At 40.0% G+C, this 23,156-nt stretch overlaps 1 protein-coding gene across 1 annotated transcript in view; it reads left to right on the top strand.

Moving 5' to 3' along the window:
• The first annotated feature begins 1,525 nt into the window (after positions 1 to 1,525).
• Positions 1,526 to 23,156, top strand: part of BASP1 (brain abundant membrane attached signal protein 1) — a 70,776-nt gene continuing 49,145 nt past the window's right edge. The window contains exon 1 of the mRNA XM_054018143.1: positions 1,526 to 1,715. The gene's annotated coding sequence lies outside the window, so the exon portion shown is untranslated. The remainder of the gene's footprint in view (positions 1,716 to 23,156) is intronic.

Here is a 23,156-nt window from a genome sequence, read left to right as displayed (position 1 = left end):
TTATAAAACAAGTCCCGCTGTATTCGAGTTCACTAGAAGTAGGTCTCCTTGCATATACCCCTGCAGCAAACCTGCTAGTATAGTCTGGTGTACTCAGATATTTATTCTCCTTGCCTCCAAGTCTAATATATTAGAAGATAATATTTTGGTTTCCTGCCTTTTAAAGTTCTGGCATACCTGTCAATTCCACTTCGTGACTATGAAGCAGTCAGTCCCCCAGAGGAGATGCCACAGCCACTATTTTAACATTTTGTTCAATGAAACGGGTCCAGATTTACGATGTCCGATTCTTCTTCCCTTTCACTAGATCGCAAGATATACTCATCAACGCTGTAGCTAATCCTATCCCGTTACTTGTATTTACAAACTGTCCTGACTCCCTTTAAGGCGCAGAGGGCGTCAAAGTGCTGCAAATCAAAATATCAAGTGAATAGTTTTTTTTTTTTTTGGGTAGCAATTTCATTGACATGTAGACCCTTAATCAAATAAACAGCCGAGTTAACTGCAAATAAAGTTGTTCCCCTAAACTCTGTGTTTGGGGAAACACTGAAATTCCAGAATGCGTGTGGCATTCATTTTCGTGTGTGTGTGTGGGGGGGGGGGGGAGGGAGAGGGGTATGATCCGAGGGCAGGATTGCCCTACGGTCTATGCAAGCTCTGAACATGACAAGAACTGCGGCGAGGTCAGACCTTACAGAAACTTGAGATCTCCAGGCTATCTCGGCAACTGCGGGAGCGATCGAGTCAAATCCTCTCCGTTCTCTTGAGAAACGAGTGGCCTTCGTGGGTTTTAAAGGGCAGACCTGGTCCTTAGCTTGTTAATGGAATACACGGCTGGCTAGAGCTCTCCTCATCTCCCCGTTATGCCCCTCACACCGGGCTTCTTTAATCTCCTCCAGCAAAGGTGACACTTGAGGCAGGCAGCCCGGCTTGCAACTGAACGGACCATCGCGGCTCCCAACACCACAATGCAGCCTCCTGCTACGGTTTGCCGAGCTCCGCCTAACTTTAGGAGGCCGCTGATCTGCGTGTACTCCTGTGAGCTGCTGGCCGGTCTGCCGCACAAGTGCAGTGTGTGGAAGGCTCTTTTGTTGCTGTCTCCAGACGCAAATCCTCTGTTGGAAGTGGCGTGGGAGCTGCGGCTGGTAAGGAACAGCTTCGCCTCGCAAAGGGCACCTGCCTCCCGCCAGCTCTCTCTAGAGAGAGAGACGGGCTGTCAGAGATCTCTTTGGGCAGGAGGAACGGTTCCTCGGATCCAAACAACCCACCGCCAGGATCCTTTCTGGGATTCTATAATTGTACACGAAAAAGAGGGTTATGCACCTTCCCAACAAATCTTCCTCTAGCTTGCAAGCCTGTATTTAAAACCTTGGGTCAGGGCGCCCCCTACGCGTGAGCGTGGGCAAGCACCTCGCCTGCCTACGAGCTTCTTAAATGAATAAGAGTGCGTGTGGCTTTTGAACTGCCCACAGACTGTCACAGAGAGAGGGGGGTGGGGTGGGGGAGAGAGAGAGAGAAATGCAGAGGCAGCAGCAGTAGCAGCGGCGGCGGCATTGCTCCAACAAGCACTAGTCACTCCAGTCCCAGCAAGCGAGCAGGGGAGAGCCACACACCAACTCAGCCCAAGCCAAGCGGGCGCTAGGCTACCTAGGACTCTCCCTGTGACACCAGAGCACACAAACACACAAAGGGGGAGAGAGGAAAATATAAAAAAGGTAAGAAGCAGCGTCTCACTTATGCCATTTCCGTGGCAGACACCACGAGCTTTGCATTTGATTCTTTTCTGTCTAGATCTGTCTCAAATGTGGGGAAAGGATTAATTTTTTTAAACAGCTCCAGTGGAGAAAGAATAGCAGATTTGGAGGTGCTTTAACACTCATCTCTCACCAGGCACGCTGGGAAGGGTTATATTCCTCGAAAGGGAGAGAACGTATGAATTCATGTGGGGCTCAAAAACGGATTAAAATCCAGTCCTTACATTTAAATGCCTGTTACCACGCTTTGGGGAGTGTGTGTGTGTGAGGGTGGGGGAACAGGGTGTTTGTAATACTGCGTAATTTTTAGTGGCTTGAATTTTCTTAGGAAGGTTGCTTTAAACAACACACCTCCAAACCTACCCATGAAATGAAGCACATAGAGAAGAAAATGCATCCATGTTAAGAACATGGAGGGGAGGAGGCGAAGAGACACCATAGCGAGATAACATATAGCTGCTACAAGGGCAATGTCCTAGATTTGGAAGGATGGTTTTCTATTTTACCTGTGGGGGATTTTGGCTTTTGGAATAGGATGAGTTAGGGAATGTGTTTGATTGAAATATAAATCTTGACGCAAACCCTCACTAACTGGGAGCTAGATCCTTTTAAATGGAAGCTCAGCCAGTTAACCTATTGTGGCTTTTAACAGTGTGATTGTTCTTGATTAGGCAATAAAAGAGCTTGCTTATTGCTTTAACAATCACGGGTTTGCTTGAAAATGACAGCATACGCGGCAACAATTTTAATCCCCAGACTTGTCAATGCTTTATGCACATTTTTGGAGGTTTAGCAGCGTTAGTTCTGACTGGGCAGCAGCTAACAAACCAGACGTCCCACCAGGGAAGAAAAAAGAGAGAGAGAGAGAGAGAGAAAAAAGGACCATCTCCTCTCCTAATGCAGCCTGTATTTCAGTAAATGTGCATGACTCCTAAACGCATTTTCTCCATGAATATGCATCGAATGCTTTCTCTCTACTCCAACAGATCTTTTTTTTCCCAGTCAAAGCTACGTGTCCATGAAATTTTTTTTGCCTTATTTTCTCCCTCCATCAACCCCTTATGATGTAGGGAAGGATCACCTCACCACACACACAAAATCTATTTACAATGAGAGACTCTCTCGCAACTAATTTCCAGATGTCTTTATTGTGTTTTTAGTGACTAATCCCAACACACACACACAATCCGTCCGCCACATCTGGTGGGTGTGAATAAGCCCCATGGTATTGGTTCTCTTTGCTAACAGAGCAATACTGCAGTGAAAATGAATGAAACTGTACTGTAATTACCTATTCCTTTGTCTTTGCCTCACGCATGCGCCGGAGAGCAGGGTGTGGAGAGAGGGACAAGTCAGAAAGATCTCTCCATCATTAATCAAGCTCATATCAGAATCAATGGAACAAAGGCATTCAGAGATGTTGCAATATACACATGGAAGCCAGGATGTTAATAGATTTAATCCCCATCACATTCCTCTCCCACGAGCTCAAATAATGTTTTAAAGAGCATAATATTTTGCTAGGATCTTAATTTTTTTAATTGGAGAATTTAAAGGGGGAATAAATTGCACACCCCTCCAATTCCATGTCATTTTTTTTATCCCGGTAACTATGCCATTGTTACACTAAGGAAAATTTTACTGGTTTATTTTTTAATGGTACTAAACCTATGTTTTGGGTGGGGGCAACCTTCTTGCCTCCCAAATTTTGATCAAGAAAAAGTGACCATGAAAAATGAGGTTGGGGTTTTTGCAGAATTCGCTATCATTGCAAAGTAAGTCTTCTAGCAAAATGGCCTTTCGAGGTCTGTGCTGCAAATGGGGTAACCATGTTCGGCTGGCATGTCTCTCATCAATGTTCAGTTTCTTGTGGGAACTGCTGTCTGGCCAGCTCGTAGACAAAGGGGTATTATGTAGCAACACTAATGAGGCAGATCCATTTGTGAGTCCTCGTGGCTGAAGACGATTAAGTGGGTTTAATTTATCTACTGCAGTTAAAATCCACGTTAACGATCTTGTTTTTTTTTAAAAAAAGGCCATGCTGTGGGTGAGGGGGACACTTGCTGTGACAGATCCTACCAAGACTCCATCAAGAGGGAGACTCTCGTGGTTTTTAAGGCAGTCTCCTAAAGCACCTCCCTCTATTTTACTGAGATTTCCATGAGACATTTTCTCTCATTCAGATTGTCGCATCTTGGCAGCTGATCTGGTATTTCTCTTTCCACTCTCCTCCGAACAGACTCTTGTCAAGGATTATGATGCAGACTGTGATTGTTTCCTGGTGGAAAACTCTTGGAGGTGGTGCAGATCTTGTAGGCTTTGTAAATTACGACTGTTTAGACGATGTGTCTACAGTTACAGAGCGAGTGGATCTGTATGATTCGCTTCTGCCAAAATGTGTTCTTTGTAGGCGACCCTCCCCCTTCCCTCCCAAAGCCGCAGTCATTCACCAGACCGATCTTGGCTGTGGATTTTATTACCTCTTCTCAAACCTCACTTATGAGCATTGGCTGGAAATCTCACATTCCCAGGCCTTTTGTCCCCAATAGATGATTACCTCGTACTCTTTAATACTATCATTAAGGGCACTTGGGGGGGGGGGGGGAGCAGATGCACTGTCCATTATCAGAGCCTTTGAATTTGACTGGAGCCTGTGTACGCCTTGGCGTACAGACGCATGCCAGACACACTACCTGCAGGGCTGAACAGACTTCAGACACGCAGACGATTTTTAAGCACAACTGCTTCCCCCCCCTCCCACCTCCTCCAACAAAAGCCTCGCAGGAGAAGCAGCAGGAGGCTGGGGGCGTGGGTGGGGGGAGCTGTCAGTGAGGCTGCCGCGTCAGCTGCAGAGATGGAGTTTCCAGTAGAAGTACCTCTACCAGCAGCCTCTGTCAATTGGTTCTGGTGCTTAATATAGAGTGGGAGAAGGAGGGAGGAAAATACAACAATAATAATGAATTAATACAACTGGCTTTAAAAGGAGGTGGGAGTAGGGAGGGAGAAAAGGAACAAAGGTTCTTGCGTTTGCTGTCGCTCTATCGTTTCTTACAGGACAGGAACTTCCTATCAAGGAGATGCTTGATTTTACGATCTTCCTCCCTGCTGGATTAGTGAATGAGCAGTGTGTGTATGTAGGGGTTTCAGTTTCAGAGGGAGAATGTTAGCTACATTCCATGGTCTGGGGGAAAAAAAAAACCCAAAACACCCCATGCAGAGACAGGAAAATCATGGTGGTTTTTTCTCTTGGTGTGTCTTAATGTATAAAACAGCTGATTGTGTAATTCAGGGAATTTGTTAGTACATAGCTGCTGGAACTGCACACCACACAGCATTTTTGTATCTAACTGAACCCCTGAGAATATCATAATTGTATCCCATTAAAATAAAATCTAGGTTAAAACATGAGACTATTCAGTTCTGTTTTTTGTGTGCAGTAATTTTTCTGCCTTTGCTTGTTTTCCTATGGATTTAAACGTGTTTCGTTTAAACAGTGTGCCAGCAAGATAAGTTAAGTGATATGTTATCCCTGTTAACTATTTATGAAATGAAGATTTCAGTTTTTATCCTCCCACATACCTTGAAAATGTAACCCTGAAATTACATAAGGAGCATGCACTCCTTATGAATTTTGAACCTTCCTAAATCTCCATGAAAATATTTGTGTATAATCACCTTTAAACATGAAGCCACTAGAATAAATTGTATTATCTAACTAATGCTTCATGTATTTGTCCTATCTTCCATTTGTGGATTTTCCCCTAATACAACTAGTCCTGAAAACCTGCAACAGAATGTTCTGGGTGCTGGACATCTTTTAGTCTGAAAAATACCATTCTGTGACTGTAAAACAGAGCCATTTTTTATTGGACACATCTTTACTGAAAACACCAGTATTACAAAAACCTTTCCTGAAGAACTTCCCCATCTCAACTTGTCTTTATCTCTTTAGCAAGATTACTTCCGGCTTAGTGGCTAAATCAGCTGATGAGACAGTTATCAACTATTTATACAATTAAGACTAACATACACTAATCAAACTTGCATTTCAGAGGCCCAATATAGATATGTAGGCTATCTTTTGATCAGTGTAGTTTCATTGTTCTTTGGATGCTGAATCTTTTGATTTACCTAGAATATTTGTTCTTGTATCCAGTCTTATTACAGATGTATGAGTTTATAGGCATTAATAAATTTGAATTAGTAAATTAAATAATGTGTGAGAAGTAACATCTAAAAATGAACTGCAGCACCAAATGGCTTAGATTCTTTAATATACTGGAGACTACTCTGGTAACTGACGCAACGATCTTGGCTTTACTGGTCTTATCAGACAAAATTCCTTGAGATGTGCATAATGCTAGTTGCTCAGGTTTATTAGACATTAGAAACATCAGTGTTCATATTACATAATTAATCAGGAAAGCTATATTTTGAAGAAGAGTTAAGACAGGCTCCTAAATCCATATTCATTCTTGGGCATCCATTTGGCCTTGGGGAGCTGGAGCTTGGTTTAGGTCTCTAGATACTACTGTAATTTCTTCTATACTTCCTAAATCTAAAGACTAGATCTTAGTTTCACAAGCAGGAAAATGGGCAATAGTAATTGTTCAGATACAAAGAAGTGATGACTACTTAGTTTTTTCAAAATCATTCTCTCTTCTCTTCCCTGCACAAAGAAGAGAGAGAGGAGGACCATAAAGGACCAAGACAGTTCCAAAGTGTAGATGTGATGGAATAGTTTCTTCCTTGATCAGAGTTTGAGAAACAGAATACTAAGGGGGAGACTCTGACAAGGAATAAGCCAACAAATCAGTGTGAATAGGAGTGAGCCAACAACCAGAGAAGTCGAAGAATTAATTCCTGAAAGCATTAAAGCCCTGAAAATAGAAACCATATGCAACATAATGGAAGCTTAATGAATTAGGAAATACTTTCAAGACAAAATATTTAAAAAGTTTCTTATGGAGAATTAAAAGAACTTAAGATTCATGTCTAGCCTACAGCATTTTAACATCTTGCTAATCATAACTTTCTTGCTCAAAATAGTGATGCCAACTAAGCATCTTTTTTTCAAAATGGAGAAACTTGGTTAGTAGAAACATGTAGATGTTGGTTTTCTGATGTAAAACTCATAACAATTTTTAAAATTGAAACTGATTATATTTGGAAAAATGTGCACTATTCATATATGTAAAGGGATTTGTATAATAATTGGTGATTTGGTAGATTTGGAGAATTGCCCACTTCCCACAGGATGTCTATACAAAATTTTTCAGCACATCAGTAGATATAAAGAGAACTAATTTTCAACATGTGCCATAGTCAGAATTTTCCTGAGAGCAAGATGTGTAGTAATTCCTACCTCAAATATGATTGAATGGACTTTAATTCTGGGGAAACAGTTTTAATAACAAAATCCTTTTGACTTAGATTTGCCTTCTTATCTAAGTACTGTCTTCTGATCTGTTTGGTACACTGCTCTGCAAAATGGACCTAGCTAGCTTGCATACATATATTATCCAACTTTCTTCTAGGTTGCAGACTGCTGTGTACCTTCACCATAACTGAAAGCCATATGGCACTGTCACTTATATGCTACATAGTTTGAATTTTAAGCTGGAAACATAAGTGTCACATGATTTATGTGAGACTATCCTGCTGATCCTGGGATTTTTCATTTTAGTTGTGTCCACAACATAGGAAGTTGGATATCCTTTTGTAACTAACTCTATGTGAATTTCTCCTCTAGCTATTCAGAGAACAGCACCCATTTGGTGCTGCATACCATGGGCTCTGGCCAAGTGAATTTCAATATTAATTAATTATAGGCATAATCTCAAGGGACTCAGCACTAACACTGAAACTTTTAAATGTAATAAAATAATCAGATTTTCACCTCCCCTTTTCCCTCATTCTACAGGTATCTCATTACAGAATAATTACTTATAATGTGTTAGAATAACAACTATAGTGACTTTACTTGCTCTGAATAGGAGATACTTTAATGCTTCATTGAAGCATAACTCTCAACTACTGGCAAAAGTCAAGTGGCTACAATATAAAACCTGTAAAGTTTCTTTAACAAGGATTCGTTTTAATGGCAAAAACATGTGCCATCAGCACCAAGTGAAAAATAGAAGTTGCTTTATGTGAAAGTAGTAAATTCAGTGACTAATATCCAGGTTACATTTAAGTAAACCCTAAAATACTCAAAGGGAGGACTCTTTTGGTTGCGTAAGGGCTTATACCTTCACAGAATATTCTAAATTGACAGTTGTAACTCTTCCTTTTATTTAATTGATGCCTTGATGGAAAAAGTAGAAATAGGGGCCTGTGTTCAACATTATATGTTGGAATTACTGACCAGTTTAGAATCAAATTAGTATTCAAACAGCAAGGTGCAATATGTGATCACATTCTAGACAAAGCTAAAATGGCTACAGGGGCACAGACAAACAAAACAAATCTACAGACACAACAGACTAACAATAACAAGGCTGCTACACACCTCTCCTTACTATCGGATGGACTACTTAGTAAATATGCAGAATGCGATCACCAACTGGGAGGTAGAAATGCAGAGCATTATGAATGGGTAGTCAGCATGTCAGAGGCTGAAACCAAATCGCAGCACCCAGATCCATCTCTCTGTCCCAGATACCCAGGAGTGCAAGAGATGTACTTCTTCAAACTCTCAGAAATAATAACACTTCCTCAAAGCAGAGAAGAGTATAATTGTGGGAGAAAGCACAATAGTATAGAGTAAATTGCTGCTGAACTGGCAATGGACATTGACCAAAAAAGAGAGGACAAAGCCCAATTCACTATTGTTATTAAGGGCTTTACTGGACAAATGTTTGATGTGCTGAGGAATTGCACACAAATACCTCAAAGCAATTTTTTTTGTTTTGCTGACCGGAAAATGTATGCAACTATTGGCAGATGTGTGTGTTAGTTGATTACTGCTGTGAATGACTTATTTGCTCCATGCTTGTTCTGAGGGGAGCAAAATTACACTGGATAGGGAGGAAGGAGAGAATGGGCAGAGGGGAAAGCAGTCCCTCTGGGAATCTTACCTTCTCCTAATGGGACTGAGGTAAATGGGGACGACTTAGTTAATAGCTGCTCTAACAGTATGGCTGTGTGTGCAGACTGAAGCTGGCAGGGTAGGGGCATCCTACTTAGAGAAGCATCAGTTAGTTCTGTGCACGCACTCACATCAGAGTAGACATGGCCCATGCTGCCACTGCTGGGAATATGTGCCTGGCTGGGGCATGGGCTAGAGTTTCCTGTGGATCTCTGCTTTTTTCTCTTTTTCTTCATGTTTGCCAGCTTACTGGGATGCATTTTCTGTTTTGCTTCAAAGACTGGAAATAAAGATCCTATCTCTTTCTACAGCTACTTAGTCTCTGCCATAATCTAAGAGGGAGGATGGAGATGGGAGCATGCTGCCGACTAATCATTTGCAGTGTGCATGCAATCACTTTGGCCGGGACTGTCCTTTCATAGGTTTCTTCACTACCAATGTTGAAAGGGTGGTGATGTGCTGTAGTGCTGCCTTGTGGCATTCTCTCTTTCCTTGGCACATTGCAGAAGCTCTCCTATGATTCTGCACAGAAGCTGCTTGACTAGGTTTGTGGAGAGATGTCTTGGGGCAGTAAAGAGCAGGTCACTGGTCATATTCCATGTTCTCTGTGGACTGGCTAGATTTTGGTGTCAGATTTAATGCAACTGTTAATGGCATTAACACTCTGCCTTCCCTCCATGATTTCTACTGAGCACCTCCAGAGGGCCCAGCCAATGGCACCATGGCACTTCCAGAGCCATGTTGCCAGAATGAAGAGCGTGCAGCTGAGCAGTTTGGAGATACAAGTCATCCATGTAGATGATTTATCTCTATGGATCTGGTATTGTCCTTCCTGTGGATATGAGAGTCTGGGAGGCCTGGTCCCATTCTCACGCCACATTCCTACCTGCAGAAAGATTTCTTCCATATTAAAGGGGCAATTTACAGTTTAGAGATCTCAGTAGGAGCACCCACAAAAAACCTGGAATCTAGCTTGTGTGAATACATTACTTTACCTGTTTAATTCATTCTCATGTAGAGGGCTTCCTGTAAATGCTATCTCTTGCTTCTTAGGATGCAGGAGTTGAGGAACATCACATCATCTCAGAATAGAAAGCTGGAAGATCCAATTTTAAGCCCAATCGCCCCACCTTAATTGCACTGTCCCAATGAACAATATATTTTTCAGAACTGACGTCAGTAGTTGCTGGCAGGCTCAGTCAAGTACTGTAGTTCACTAGAAGGTATTCAAGAGTTCTGTTCATAGAACATTGAATAAAGTCACTAGAATAGCTCCAGAAAATGAACAGCACAGTAGCTTTTTTCATAGGCATTTGAGTAATTATTAGGTTATAGAAAGTTCAGCTGTCAATGCTCTTCTCTAGATGAGTCACGCACTGACAAACAGATATATAAACGAACTATTGATAGTTATGGAAAGAGAAGTGTGGAGTTCCTCATAGCAACTCAAACTTTGCTGAACTGTGTACAGTATTGACAGAGTCCTTTAAGGCATGACATCTAAGCTCTTGTGGTAATGGGTCACTTCCCGCAGTTGGTAGCTTATTTCCAAGTGCTCAAACTTTGCTGCATAACATTTAAAGGTATTTCTTTGTGTGAACTTCTCTTTCAATAGTACTGTCACCAAGCAATATAGCCAAGCACAAACATCTCCAGGTTAACAAACCACTAGACATTTTTATAAGGTCTCTCTTGTATAGCTGCTATAACAGCATTGTGGAGTTAGACTTGGGCCCAAATGTTCCCCTCTGTTTGGAGCTAATATGTGGAAGCAGCTCAAAAGTTGGGGGGAAGGAGTGGAGTTTATATTGCATGTTCCTCCACAGCTATTTGGGAATAAATTTGGTTATGTGGGCCAAGAAGTTGAATAGCTCTCTAGTCATGCCCCCCCCAAGGAAGAAAAAAAATCCCCCAAACAACCTGAATCCTGTAAAAGGACAGGAACTGCAATCCAGAGGAACTCCAGTACAGAAATACACTGGGGAACCCTGACAGTGTCTCCATAGGCTGATAATAGAAATGTTTCCTTCAGCAGCTTCCCCGACCTTTCTGTAAAGAGCTCTCTTTGGCATGAAAGCTCAGGCTTCCTCCTAGTTAAAGGATAATGTCTTAGGCAAAGTGTGCGCCAGAGTGTCATGCTTCACAAAAATTTGTTCTGTGGTGATATGCCTTGGTCTTCCCACCCACCCAACTACCATATACTTTGTGGCAGAATGGTGATGTTTTTGTACATATGAAGACCAATGCATTTTTATTTAAAATATTCATTGGTCTTCAACAAAACCTAGGTGCCCATGACTTTTTAAAATATTTGAAAAGGCTGGGTGGTTAATCTTGGAGTTACTACTACTAATAAAGAGCTTCATGAAATCTTTAGCAACTATACATTCTTCAGGAATGTGTAACCTACTCTCTAAACTCCATAAAACTAAGTAGCTCTTCTTTAAGGAGCTTACGGCAGACATTTTATCAACATGCTGAACAGAGCCCAACAGCAGTTCTGAAAGAAATTGATTGCCTCTGAGTGGTAAGGTTGTAAGTCTGCAGGCTTTGCTGCCAGAGCTTACAATGCCTGCTGGTGCAGCCCATCCTATGGCTCCCTGTGCAAGATGCTGACCACCATGGATGTTACAAGGTACTCTGATTTTATCTACAGAGTTCCTTCTCAAAGTCTACACACATTATCGTGATCATGAGAGTAGGGCAAATAACTGATTTTTTTTCAGTTTGTTGGCAATTTCAGAAAAATCAAAAACGATTTGTTCTGGGATAGACCGAACACAAACATATTTTAAATTTTTTTGGCAAATTGAAAAGTTGAGAAATTCATTTTGTGGTGAACAAAACATTTTGTTCAGCTCAAAATGAAACCCTTTTCAAGCTTATTTTACATTTTTTAAAAAAACCTTTAAAATAAAATTAAACAAAATTTCAAAATGAAAAGTTGTTTCATACCAAAAATCAAAATGTGTTTTGTTTTGAAAATGTCAAAGTGAAAAAGTATTGGATTTTTTAAAAAATGAACAGTTCAGTGAAACTTACATGAATTCATGAAATATTCACTGTCATCAAATCTGCTTTAAAAAAAAAATTTGGTAAGTAAAATTTTGTTGGGCTCCATTGACCACTTCAGAGTCCTTTCAACTCTTGCAGAGCTGGGCCTGTGGACCTTTTCCTGTTCATGTGACGCACTTGCTACAAATGAAAGAACCACATGTGCCAAAATAGGCTCAGGTTTTACTGTCTCCCCACAAGGGTGGGGAGGAGGAGACAGCAGCCAGCGGTTGTGTAGAATGTAATAAGATGTTGTTGTTTATAGTAAACAAAATGGACAGCTTTTCTTGTATAACATTAATATACTTGTATATCCATGTGACAGGCAGGGATATGGGATTAGAGCTGTTTGTTTATGGAACCTTAATTCTGATTTCATTTCCATTCTAAACTCTAAACAAGAGTTGTTAGATCACAGTAGTTCGTGTGTGTGCGTTAACGTCTAACTCAATTCTCTAGGTTATGATATTGTCAACTTAAATGCTTTAAATTCCATTTAAGAGCAAGCTAACACGTCTAACAAAATGTAGAAATCTTTCACCCCTTCAGTCAGCATAAAGGTTTCTGCATCTCTAATCTTTTAGAATTTGAGGACCTGTTAATTGTGAGTAATCCTTACTGATTGAAAATGTTCAGGGAACAGCATTTTGATTTTTTTTTCCTTCCCTTTCTAAAACTGATTTTGGTTTTTAAGGGTAACGTGGTGGCTTGCCTATACCGACACTTTCTAATTTCCAGAACAATCAGACCTCTGTGATTCTTGTGGGGTATTAAACAAATTGCTGAATTAGTGCATATATATCGCGATGAATGGCAATTGCTTTCCAAAGTGGTGCCTGTGTAGTGGGAATCGACATCATATTACAATGGGTATGGGTTGTTTGGCAAGCTTGTTCAGGGTAGCTATTAAATAAAGGGCTCTATCCTGTTTGCCTTATATTGCTTGCACTAAAGCAGGTAGCACACTTTCTTTGGATTTGTTTTAACTGCTTGAAACTGCCATCGTGCTTGATTAGAGTACAGCATCTATAGATGATGGGTGACATTCGCATGACTGCTCTGAGAATTCATTATGAATGCTGTCTAGACAAATGCCGTGCTTGGGCCAAATGAATTCATGCTGGCAAACTTCTACAGTAAACATTTCCCAGCTACTTCTGATTGAGATAAATAAACTGAAGATAAAAGGCAAAATTCTGATTTCAGTTACAATCTTGCGACCATGTTGGCTTCAGTGCGATTGTTCTCAAGCATAGCACTTGGTCCAGCATGCTTGGCATTGTCTGCTGTGGTAAATCAGAGAGTCAGTAGCAATGTCAGATGAATACTTGCATCATATAGTAAACTTGATGGTTAACAATTAAAAAAGAAATACTGTAAATGCTTTGGCGAACTTTAATTAAACCAGCTTTGTGATTCTGGTCCCTAATTTAATTAGCTGGGGAGGCAGTTAAATATAATCCTGTGATTCTGGACTACTTTAACTGGCTCCCCAGCTAGTTAAATCCACTTGCAGTTCCTAAGAGACTAAGTTGTCAACGTTAAATATCCAGGTTTAGAACACTTCCTAGCTAATTTTACTGCATGTTTGCCAGAAATACAAATGTGCCACTTTTATCTTAAATATTGCACATAGCACTCTTGTAAAAGTGCTTTACAAAAGCTGGTAGGTATTTTCCCTGTTCTCTGGGTGGAGAAACTGGCAAATAATTGTATTTCCAGTTACTGACTGGTATTATGGCTTCCATCATTTGAGAGGATGCATGCAGCCTTAAGACTTCCTAGTGTGGACTCTGCACAGAATAGGTTAAACTCCAAATCTGAGGTAGATTCTGTCCCCCTCCCACATTCAATTTAATCAAATTTAACTGATTAATACGGGGTGTAAGGCAGTGCGAAAGGTAGAGAGTAATTTGTGAAAGAGTTCAAGTAATTCAAAATTATCTTTAAATTTGATTTATAAACTCTCTTGGTGAGATATAGACATTCCCCTATGATGGGCCAGATACTCTGCTTTGCTAACGGCTCTTTGCACCACCAGGAAAGTGCAAAGGAATCTTAAAACTGTCCAAAATGAGCAGCTGAGGATTCCTCTGGCTTGTTTTTGCTATTTAATATTCAAAATGTGTTACTTAGTTGTGATGGGTCACAAGCCACATGAAACAGAAGTGTTGTCCTAATGCATGAGAATGCAAATGTGTCTGATGCAAACACCGTTTTCTGTGCAGGTAAGTGGCTGAAGTGATATTTCCAGTTGCATACCACAGGCTAACCATGCTGCAGCTGCACAGCAGGACACAATTGACAAAAATTGTAAACCTTTTGTCCCTGAAGTAGACCTGATGTTTATTTAATTTCCGTACCTGCCCCTGTTTGCTTACTGGAAATTTGCAGCATGCTCTTAAACATTTACAGGATTCACATGGTATAAGAAAGCAAAGATTCTTGTGCATTTGCCAATGTCTTAGTCCCACTGGAGGTGGGAAATATTCACCTATATGCCAGTTTCTAACAACGAAAATATTAAGCTGTCTAGTCTCTCAGGCATGCACAAAAGAGTTGTGAAAGGATTACTTCCATGTATTAGGGCTACTAATTTGACTGTAAAGATTGCATTCAGATCCATATGTATGTGTGTCTGGGGCGGGGGCGGGGGGGGGGGGGGAGAGAAATAGAAGACGCTACAGGCTTGACCCTGATTTTATTTATGCCATTGTAAGTCATGACTATTTCCATTGAAGCCAGTTGAGTTACACCAGTATAAACAAGTGCAAATAAAATCAGAATGAGGTCTCAGAGCTACAGTTGAATTTTGGATGAATAGAAAGAAACGGTCTGAAATAGTCACTGGGCATGCTCAGTACTGATATGAGTACAAAATATATTCATTTGTTTGTAACCACAATATACAGACACTTGCAATAAAGCTAAAGAAAAAGAAACTTGCTTATCTTCATCCAACACACTGACTCCTGTGCATCTTTCTCTTCTCCCTCCCCCACAATATTTATTTTAATGGATTGACTCTTTGCATGAAAGGTTCCTACATTAACTTGTAACAGGACAGTCTCTAGTAGGTTCAGATATACTAGCTCTGTTCGTGGTCCTTCATTTATTCCAGTACACTAAATGCAAAGTCAAAGAAAAACTAATATAGTAGTCCAATACTGATTCCATTGAAGTTAGGGTCAAAAGTCTCATTGATGACAGCAGAAGCAAGGTTGGCTCCTTTATCTCTAGAGGACACCTATCTGTAGGAATGCAATTCCGCCATGATGGGCAGTTAGGTCAGGAAAAGCCATAACTTAGAACAAAGCTGCTGTAGGACGGGATTCTTCTGATCAGTGGCAAAAGTCTCCTGCACCATACCCACACAGTCACTTCCTAGTATTAGAGTTGAAAGCCCATATAACAGGTATAAAGGGGATGTAGGGCACACATAAACCCCTTCCTCTCAAATAATCCAGTGCAGGGGGCCTGTATACTAGGAACAGACGTGATGGTGGTGCGTATTGAAGGAAGGGGAGTGTATAGCAGGAGAATAGGGGGTGTGGGCAGAGTAATCCACATCGCTGCAATAGACGTCTGCACAGAGGCCATTGAAGCAGGGGTGTGTGTTAGATTAGCCTCAGGGCTGCCCTAGCTTGCACCTGGGGCTGCCTCAACCTCCTGTGACTAGAGTGGGTGACATTGTTTGCCTGAAACTTTTTTTTGCTGAAAAATGCAGATTTGGGTTGACTGAAACAGTTCACAAAGCCATGTTGGTTTCTGCTATTATTATTATTATTATTACCTAAGCAAACAGAAATGGTTTGACATTTCTGGAATAAACCATTTAGCTTTTTTTAGGCTACATTCACAAGGAAACTTAAGCACCACTGACATTCACAAAATAAGGGTTGTGGTGGTAGTGCCCTGTCGCCCAATGGTTAGTGCACCTACCTGGGAGTGGGAAACCCAGGTTTGAATCCCAACTCTGGAGCCAGGAACTTGGGCTCAGATTTGCCACCTGCCAGATGAATGCCCTAACCATCAGACTATTGGGCATTCTGGGGGTATTCAGGTATTCTGGGATCAGCTGCTCTCTATGTCTCCTGTTGAAGCTATTCCACTTTGTATAAATATTCATTGGAACTGGAACCTGTCCTGTCCAAGGCTATTGTCTGTCTCTCTCTCTCTCTCCCTCTGGATCAATAAATATTGAAGTATTTCATGCTTCAGTAGGAGTGATGAAAAGAGATCTGTCCCAGAATATCCCACTGATTTGGGCACTCACCTGGAAGTGGGGGGAGTTCTGAGTTCAAATATTTCCTCCAGAGTGGGGATTCAAACCTGAGTTTCCCACATCCAAGGTGAGTGCCCAACACTTGGGTGATAAGGTATAGTGGGGGCACCATTTTGTGAATGCCAGGGGTTCCTAAATCTCCTTGGCAGTCCAGCACACCTTTTTATTTAAAAGGGGCATCGCGGGGGGGGGGGGAATGCCAAACACAAAATAATTTTCCCAAACCCTTTGATTTGCTTAAATTCTGAAAATATTTGATTTCAGGTTCCGCCCAACTCCCCCACAATCCACCCAACTTCCAGAACTGCCAGTAAACTGAAAAATGAGTTAGTAGCACACTTCTAACAGCAGCCACCCATCTGTCAATATGCTGGCCTGAGCAGTGGTGCAGCAAATGAATCTGGCCTGGGATGAACTGCCTGTGTGTTCATAAGAAGTCCAATCAGGTTTTAGTAAGTGCTACTGGAGAGCTGTAGCACAAGCAACAGGAGTGTAGGATGAAGTGCTAAAAATGCTTGTCAGAATTGAATTCAGAGTTAACATGTCCTAGAAAATTTCTGCATTTCCCCACAAAGTATTATGTGAATGCTGAAGATTAAACTCTAGAGCTAAGCAGCACTGGTTTGTCATAGGAAACGTCTGACACGTATAACCCAGTTATATTTGACATAATTGGTGTGCCTCTACCAAAGCCTTTTCTGCCAAGAGACAGAAAATAAACATGAACTTTAGAATCAACCCTGAAGTTTGTACTGAAGGATTAAAATGTACTTTTATCTGCAGCAGTTGAGAGGGAAAAATTGTCTCCACTTTCCAACATGATGTGACTAGCCACTTTCCACAATTCCATCTTCGTGGGGGCTTTGGGACGCAAGGAACACTTGAAACTTGCAACACTGCACAATCCTTAAGGGCTAATGAGGATTTGTGGAAAACCAAAAGAGTCCAGCAGTATGACAGCTCATGGGATACAATGACTATACTGTGAATTATTTTAAAATTGAATAATTCTAGTGGGTATTTGGTGGCATCCCTTATAGCCCCAAGTCTTCCATACTTGTTCTCTGATCAAATGGGGGATTTTTGAAGGAGGCAAATTTGTCTAAAATCTCATCAACAGTTTTGAGTGCAGTAGTGATATAAAAATACTTATTTTAAATTCTAACTATTTATTTATTTATTTATTTATTTAATTTATTAAGAGGGCTATAGCCAAAAAAGCTTGAGATTTGAAATTTGGCAATGACATCGTCTTAAAGGCTAATGGCTTTGCTTGGATTTGTAAATCAAATTCCTATCCAGGTGTATATTTCCCTCACTCCCTCTTCAAAAATACCATGAATGTTTGAAAATAGCAAGCTGAACACGCTCAGAAGATGTTTTTCCAATAAAATCTGTAGGTGTATCCTTAGTTATACTGTGTATGTTTAGCTAAGGACTTGATATTGCTTCAGTTTAAGTAAATGGCAAAACATGAGTTGAAGTCCTGCCTCCCCCTCCCCGCCCAAAAAATGTCTGTGGCCAGAATTTCACTCTGTTTCTAGAACTTCTAGGATTTTTTTTTTTTTTTGGTAATTCAATCCCTTTTTGGACTCAAAATGTTTTTTGAAAAATGTGACCTTAAAAAAATTATAAAACTTTTTATCAAAAACTTTCATTTCTTTTTTTTCCAAATTGGTGTTTAAAAAATTTAATTTTGAAAAGACCTTGTGATGTTTAGTGTGTCCTAGTTACATTGTGGAATTTTTGAAAAATATTTCACTTAAAAAAAAGCTTATTTTACAAATTAAAACCAATAAATGAAAACTTTCAGTAAAAAAAGTTCTGTTACAAAGACTAACACAATGAAAATGATTTCAAAATGTTTGAATTTTTTAAGAAAACTGTTTTGATCAGCTCTGCTATTGACTTACCCAGAGTGCACTAAGGTTTCAAGACCAAATTTGTAAGTCAAATGATAACTTGCTTCAGAAGGTGAAGTATAGAGCTTGCTTATCTGCCGCAACTCTTGGTTTCCAGTAGACATTAGCTTATTCAAAGTATACTGCTTGATAAAACTAAACAAGATCAGTGATCAATAAATGAACATATTAAAATATTTGAATTAAAAACAATCACTACCTTTGTGTGCTGATACATAACAAACTCAACATAGATGAACCAAATAATGTAACATACTCCTTAGTCTTCATACATATGATTCATTATGAAAGATTCCAAAACTTTTAGTAAAGAAGGGTCTGATCTTGAAAATATTGTTAAGCATAGGGCTTAGTAGTTTTGATTCACTCTGCTTAGAAGCATTTCTAGGATTGGTCCTAGATAAATTCAGGTATTACACAGCCACCCCTAGAATAGAATGTCAGCCATTTTGGTCCAGCAACACCATGCAAATCTCTCTTAAGAAGGGAAGTGAAGAATATTAACTAGGCAGGATATAGTTACCTAAATTTAAGTCTGGCCATGGCACTGAGGCAATACCCCTACCCTTGTGAAACATTCTACTCTGTTATGAGGCTGATCAAGCAATTACATGCCCATCTCTTCTAATAACTCATCAATCATGCCTACCCTGCAATGACAACCAGTGCTAGATCTCTTCTCCATGTGTACAGAGACTAGTTTTTTAAAAAATATTACTACTGCTGTAATTTTTGAGAAACCAATTAGGAGCAAGCCTTCCTGTTCCAAACAATGGGTGAAAGCTGGACAACAGTTGGAAATATCCTAGCCTAGTAAATTTAGGCCTCTGTCCATTCATTTTCTTTGAAGTCATTAAAATGAGTATCAATGTTTCAATACTAATAACGGCTGCATAATACAGACTATTGAATGTCTTTATTCAGTTGTTTAAACTGAATAAAAAAGTACTGTACATAATCCAGCTGTGAGTGTTGCATAGACGTGTAATGCAAAATACGTTGAATGCGTCTTCTCTAATTTTATTTAAATGCTTTGATTTGGTGAGCTTAGCTCTCTATAAATGGCTATACATTCTAAGTTCTTAAAATGAGTCTGAACTTTTAAATGACTGAATACTTAAAATTTGTATCCATATGTTGACTTGAGAAATTGCAGGAGAGGGGTCTTGTTCTATCCAGCTCATTCATTATATTAGACTTGGACAGGTGCACAGGTCTTGTATAAATGAATGACATGAGTGATTTTCAATCTCTAATATAAATGTTGACTTCGCAGGAGTCAGTTCTCTAATATGGCTCACATATATGCAATACTGTTATATCATATCATAATGGTGTTTTAAGACTTTGGCTCCAAATCACTTGAGGCGCTAGTCACTAATTGATAGTACTGCCTATCCATAAAACACATTTTGCTTGGCTCCCAAAGAATAAGGGAACTTAATCATGTTAATGATACAGTGTAATTTTATATTCAGATAACAAGTACTGTATAGGTGAGCATATTTGTTTCCATTATGTTTGTCAGGGATCTATTAATAATAATGGTCTAAGATGAAATTGAAGTTTTGCGAATAACGTTTCAGGAGATTGTGATCAGATGGAGTAATCCAGTCTACTGCTTGATTAAGGCAATGTGAATGCCCTTTAGGTCTGAGCTCAGATGGTTAGCCTGAGCTATGGCCTGTGCCACTGCTATTTTTAGTGTGCGAGCTCGAGCTAAGATAGTGCAAGTCTGTCTACCCAGGCTGAGACACATCTCAGCTGCAGTGTAGAGATACCCTTAAGGGCAGGGCCGGCTTTAGGCCGATTCCCACGAATCAGGCCCTGCGCCCACGCCTAAGAGGGCCTCGCACCCTAAAGAAGAGTGCCTAACTTAGGCGCCTTTTTAATTTTTACTCACCCGGCGGTGGTCCGGGTCTTCGACGGCACTTCGGTGGCGGGTCCTTCACTCGCTCCGGGTCTTCAGTGGCATTTCGGTGGCGGGTCCTTCAGTGCCACGGAAGACCCGGAGTGAGTGAAGGACCTGCCGCCGAAGTGCCGCCAAAGACCCGGACCGCCCTTGGGTATTCGCATCGGGCCCCGCACTTCTTAAAGCCAGGGCCTCATTCAAAACTTGAAATCAGTAGAAAGACCTCTATTGACTTCAGTGGGTTTTTGATCAGGCCCAAAGGGCTGCTATGGCTTATCATAGTAAGAAAGTTGGGTGGGTGAAAGGAGCCTTTTGTGAGAACTGGAAGAAACAGATTCTATATTAATTTTGTAGCAGAACTCCATTTTAATAGTATCTGGTCACTACAAAAATCTAGTGTGGATGTTAACAGTCCCCTGCACTCTTCTGGAACGACAAACCTTTTTTTTCTAAATTGCAACAAAGTGAGTTTCCAGTGTGGGTCAAATGCAAATCTTGTTTATGAAAAAGCTGCTAAAGACAACTTCATTTTTAATTTCAATGAAAGAGGCTCTTTGGTGACCTTTGAAGACACGCCAGTGGAATCTTCCAGCACATGCCTCAGTAAACAACAAATGATTCAATGAGGTGCTCTAACAAGGATTGATGTGTCCACCCAATTAGAGGGATATAAAGAGTTCTCCATTGAACTTCTGAGTTCATTTAGGTTGCTCTGTCATTTACACAAACTAATGCTGAAGCACTGCTTGAAGGATATTGTTGGCATCAACAACTGACTTGTGCGTTAATTCTTATGTATAACAAGTGTTATTCTGTCCATGCTTAAACAGCTACTTTTTTTTTTTTAAATCTGAATATTGGAATGAAGCCAGCCATTACTCTCAACTTAAGTACAAGAGCTTCTCTAAATATAGCATCACTATAAAAACATCCGAGAAGGCTCTTAAACTGTAAACATCTATTTTCGGGTGTTTATAACTTTGAAAATTTACTTTTTGGAGACCAAGTTTTTCATGCCAAAATTATGTGGTTTTGGTTTTTGTGCGTGGAATGCTCTTGGTACAACGAGGTTATCTCCAGTGGTCAGATGGAGCAATGCATGGAAAGTTCATCAAGAACTTTCAGACTGTTTCCTTTTTCTTTTGGAACATTTCTTCCATTTTCCATTTTAGCCCTAAGTGTTGACTTGTATTGCTTCAGAATGAGTTTCCTCATGCCATCTTAATATAAAATGAGAAGCAAAGGTCATTTTCTCCAACTATAGAGAATATTTCCATTCCTGAACAAGCACACTATGTGTCTTTTATAGAACAATATTTAAAGCAGTCATATGAGGGACATTAGGCAGGACATTACCAAAATACAACAAACCACACAGAGATCAGGTTACATTTTGTTATTTCAGCCAGGTACTCAGTGGTGTGACTCCTACATTAGTGCCTGAAGCACTTCAGGGTATGCTCTTAAGTCTTGTAGACACTATTTAAGCCTTCACTGTGACAAAATGTTGCAATTAAAGATGTACTACCTTAACTACAGTTCCAGCAAAAGAAAAGTACATCATGTGCTGTACAGGGTGCACTGAAAGTTCAGAAATACATGACATTGGCATGTGTGTAATTCTGTTTCCCAGACTATAAATGAAACACTAACTTGTGAAGCAAATAATCTAAATCTAGCAGCAAACCATTACAATATAGCACATCAAAAGAAGATCAGCTGATCTGCTTTTTACTTGTAAACCTGTGAGGAGCCAGCATACATGTAGGAGGATGGACCTGTTGGGTTGTAACGGATAGATGTGTGGACCTCATCTCTGTAGAGAATGATTTAACTATTTCCGTGGGGTTTTTTTATGGGCAGTTCTTCCCTTAATTATGATCATCAGTGATTTAATTCAGATATAAATGTTTCATATGCATAGCATTTTGCAGGACCAGCTAACATAAAGTCTTTGACTATTTAAAAAAAAGAACAAATACATTTTTCCTAAGAGAAAATCTACCAAGTCTCTTCTGAACCCTTTTGTCATAATGTGTATTTGGCTTTACAAGGGAAGAGGAAATTAATACTCCAAAACACATCATCAACATTTAATGAAAGGCCCTAATATCTCATTCTATTACTTACAGATTATAGAGAAGTTTAACACTTAAACGATAAACTCCTGAGGTTTAAATAGACCATCACTTCCTTTATGCAGCAACATGAAAACTAAACGTCAAATAAACAGAAAGATATACTGTAATATATAGTCCTTACCTTTTCATACAATAAAAGTTGTAAATATATCAGTGTGATGGGGTATACAACCCCACACTGGGCTGGAAAGGGTTAAAGGACAGTACTGGGCCCAGGTTGCCCCACACCTCTGGCCCTGCACATTACACTGGTCTACAATTTTTGAGAAGTCGTCTGCTTCAGAGATAAAGTGTGCTATTTATTATGTATTTTGATGTGCTGAATTCAAATATGACAATTAAAACAACTGATTGACTACTGTTTCTAAGATATTTAAGTTTTTACATTTTATGTCTATGTATATTGTGTAGATAGAGTTTTATTCATAAATTGTAAACCTAGGACTTTTCATGTGTTTAGGGTTGCTTTACATGATACTATTTCACCTGTCCTGTTTATGTAACACTTTAAAAATCAGCAAAAGTGTTATATAAATAAAATTTATTATGAAACAAAAGGCAAAAAACTATTATGTACATAGTTTAGTTCTATTCAGTGTCTACTCAGCACTTCTTGGCTTGTCTCTTGTATTCATTAAATGGAGCATCTCTTGTCACTGTCCAGCAATAGTCTGCAAGCATTGATGGGCTCCATTTGCCCTGATAGTGTTTCTCCATTGTTGCAATGTCCTGGTGAAATCGCTCGCCGTGCTTGTCGCTCACTGCTCCGCAGTTTGGTGGAAAAAAATCTAGATGAGAGTGCAAAAAATGTATCTTTAGTGACATGTTGCAACCAAGGCTTTTGTATGCCTTGAGGAGGTTTTCCACCAACAACCTGTAGTTGTCTGCCTTGTTGTTTCTGAGAAAATGTATTGCCACTAACTGGAAGGCTTTCCATGCCGTCTTTTCCTTGCCACGCAGTGCATGGTCAAATGCATCATCTCAAAGAAATTCACGAA

This window comes from Malaclemys terrapin, chromosome 2 (assembly GCF_027887155.1).
Source record: "Malaclemys terrapin pileata isolate rMalTer1 chromosome 2, rMalTer1.hap1, whole genome shotgun sequence".
NCBI lineage: Eukaryota > Metazoa > Chordata > Testudines > Emydidae > Malaclemys > Malaclemys terrapin.
The sequence above is the reverse complement of the archived record's forward strand: the minus strand, read 5'-3'. Positions and strand labels throughout refer to the sequence as shown.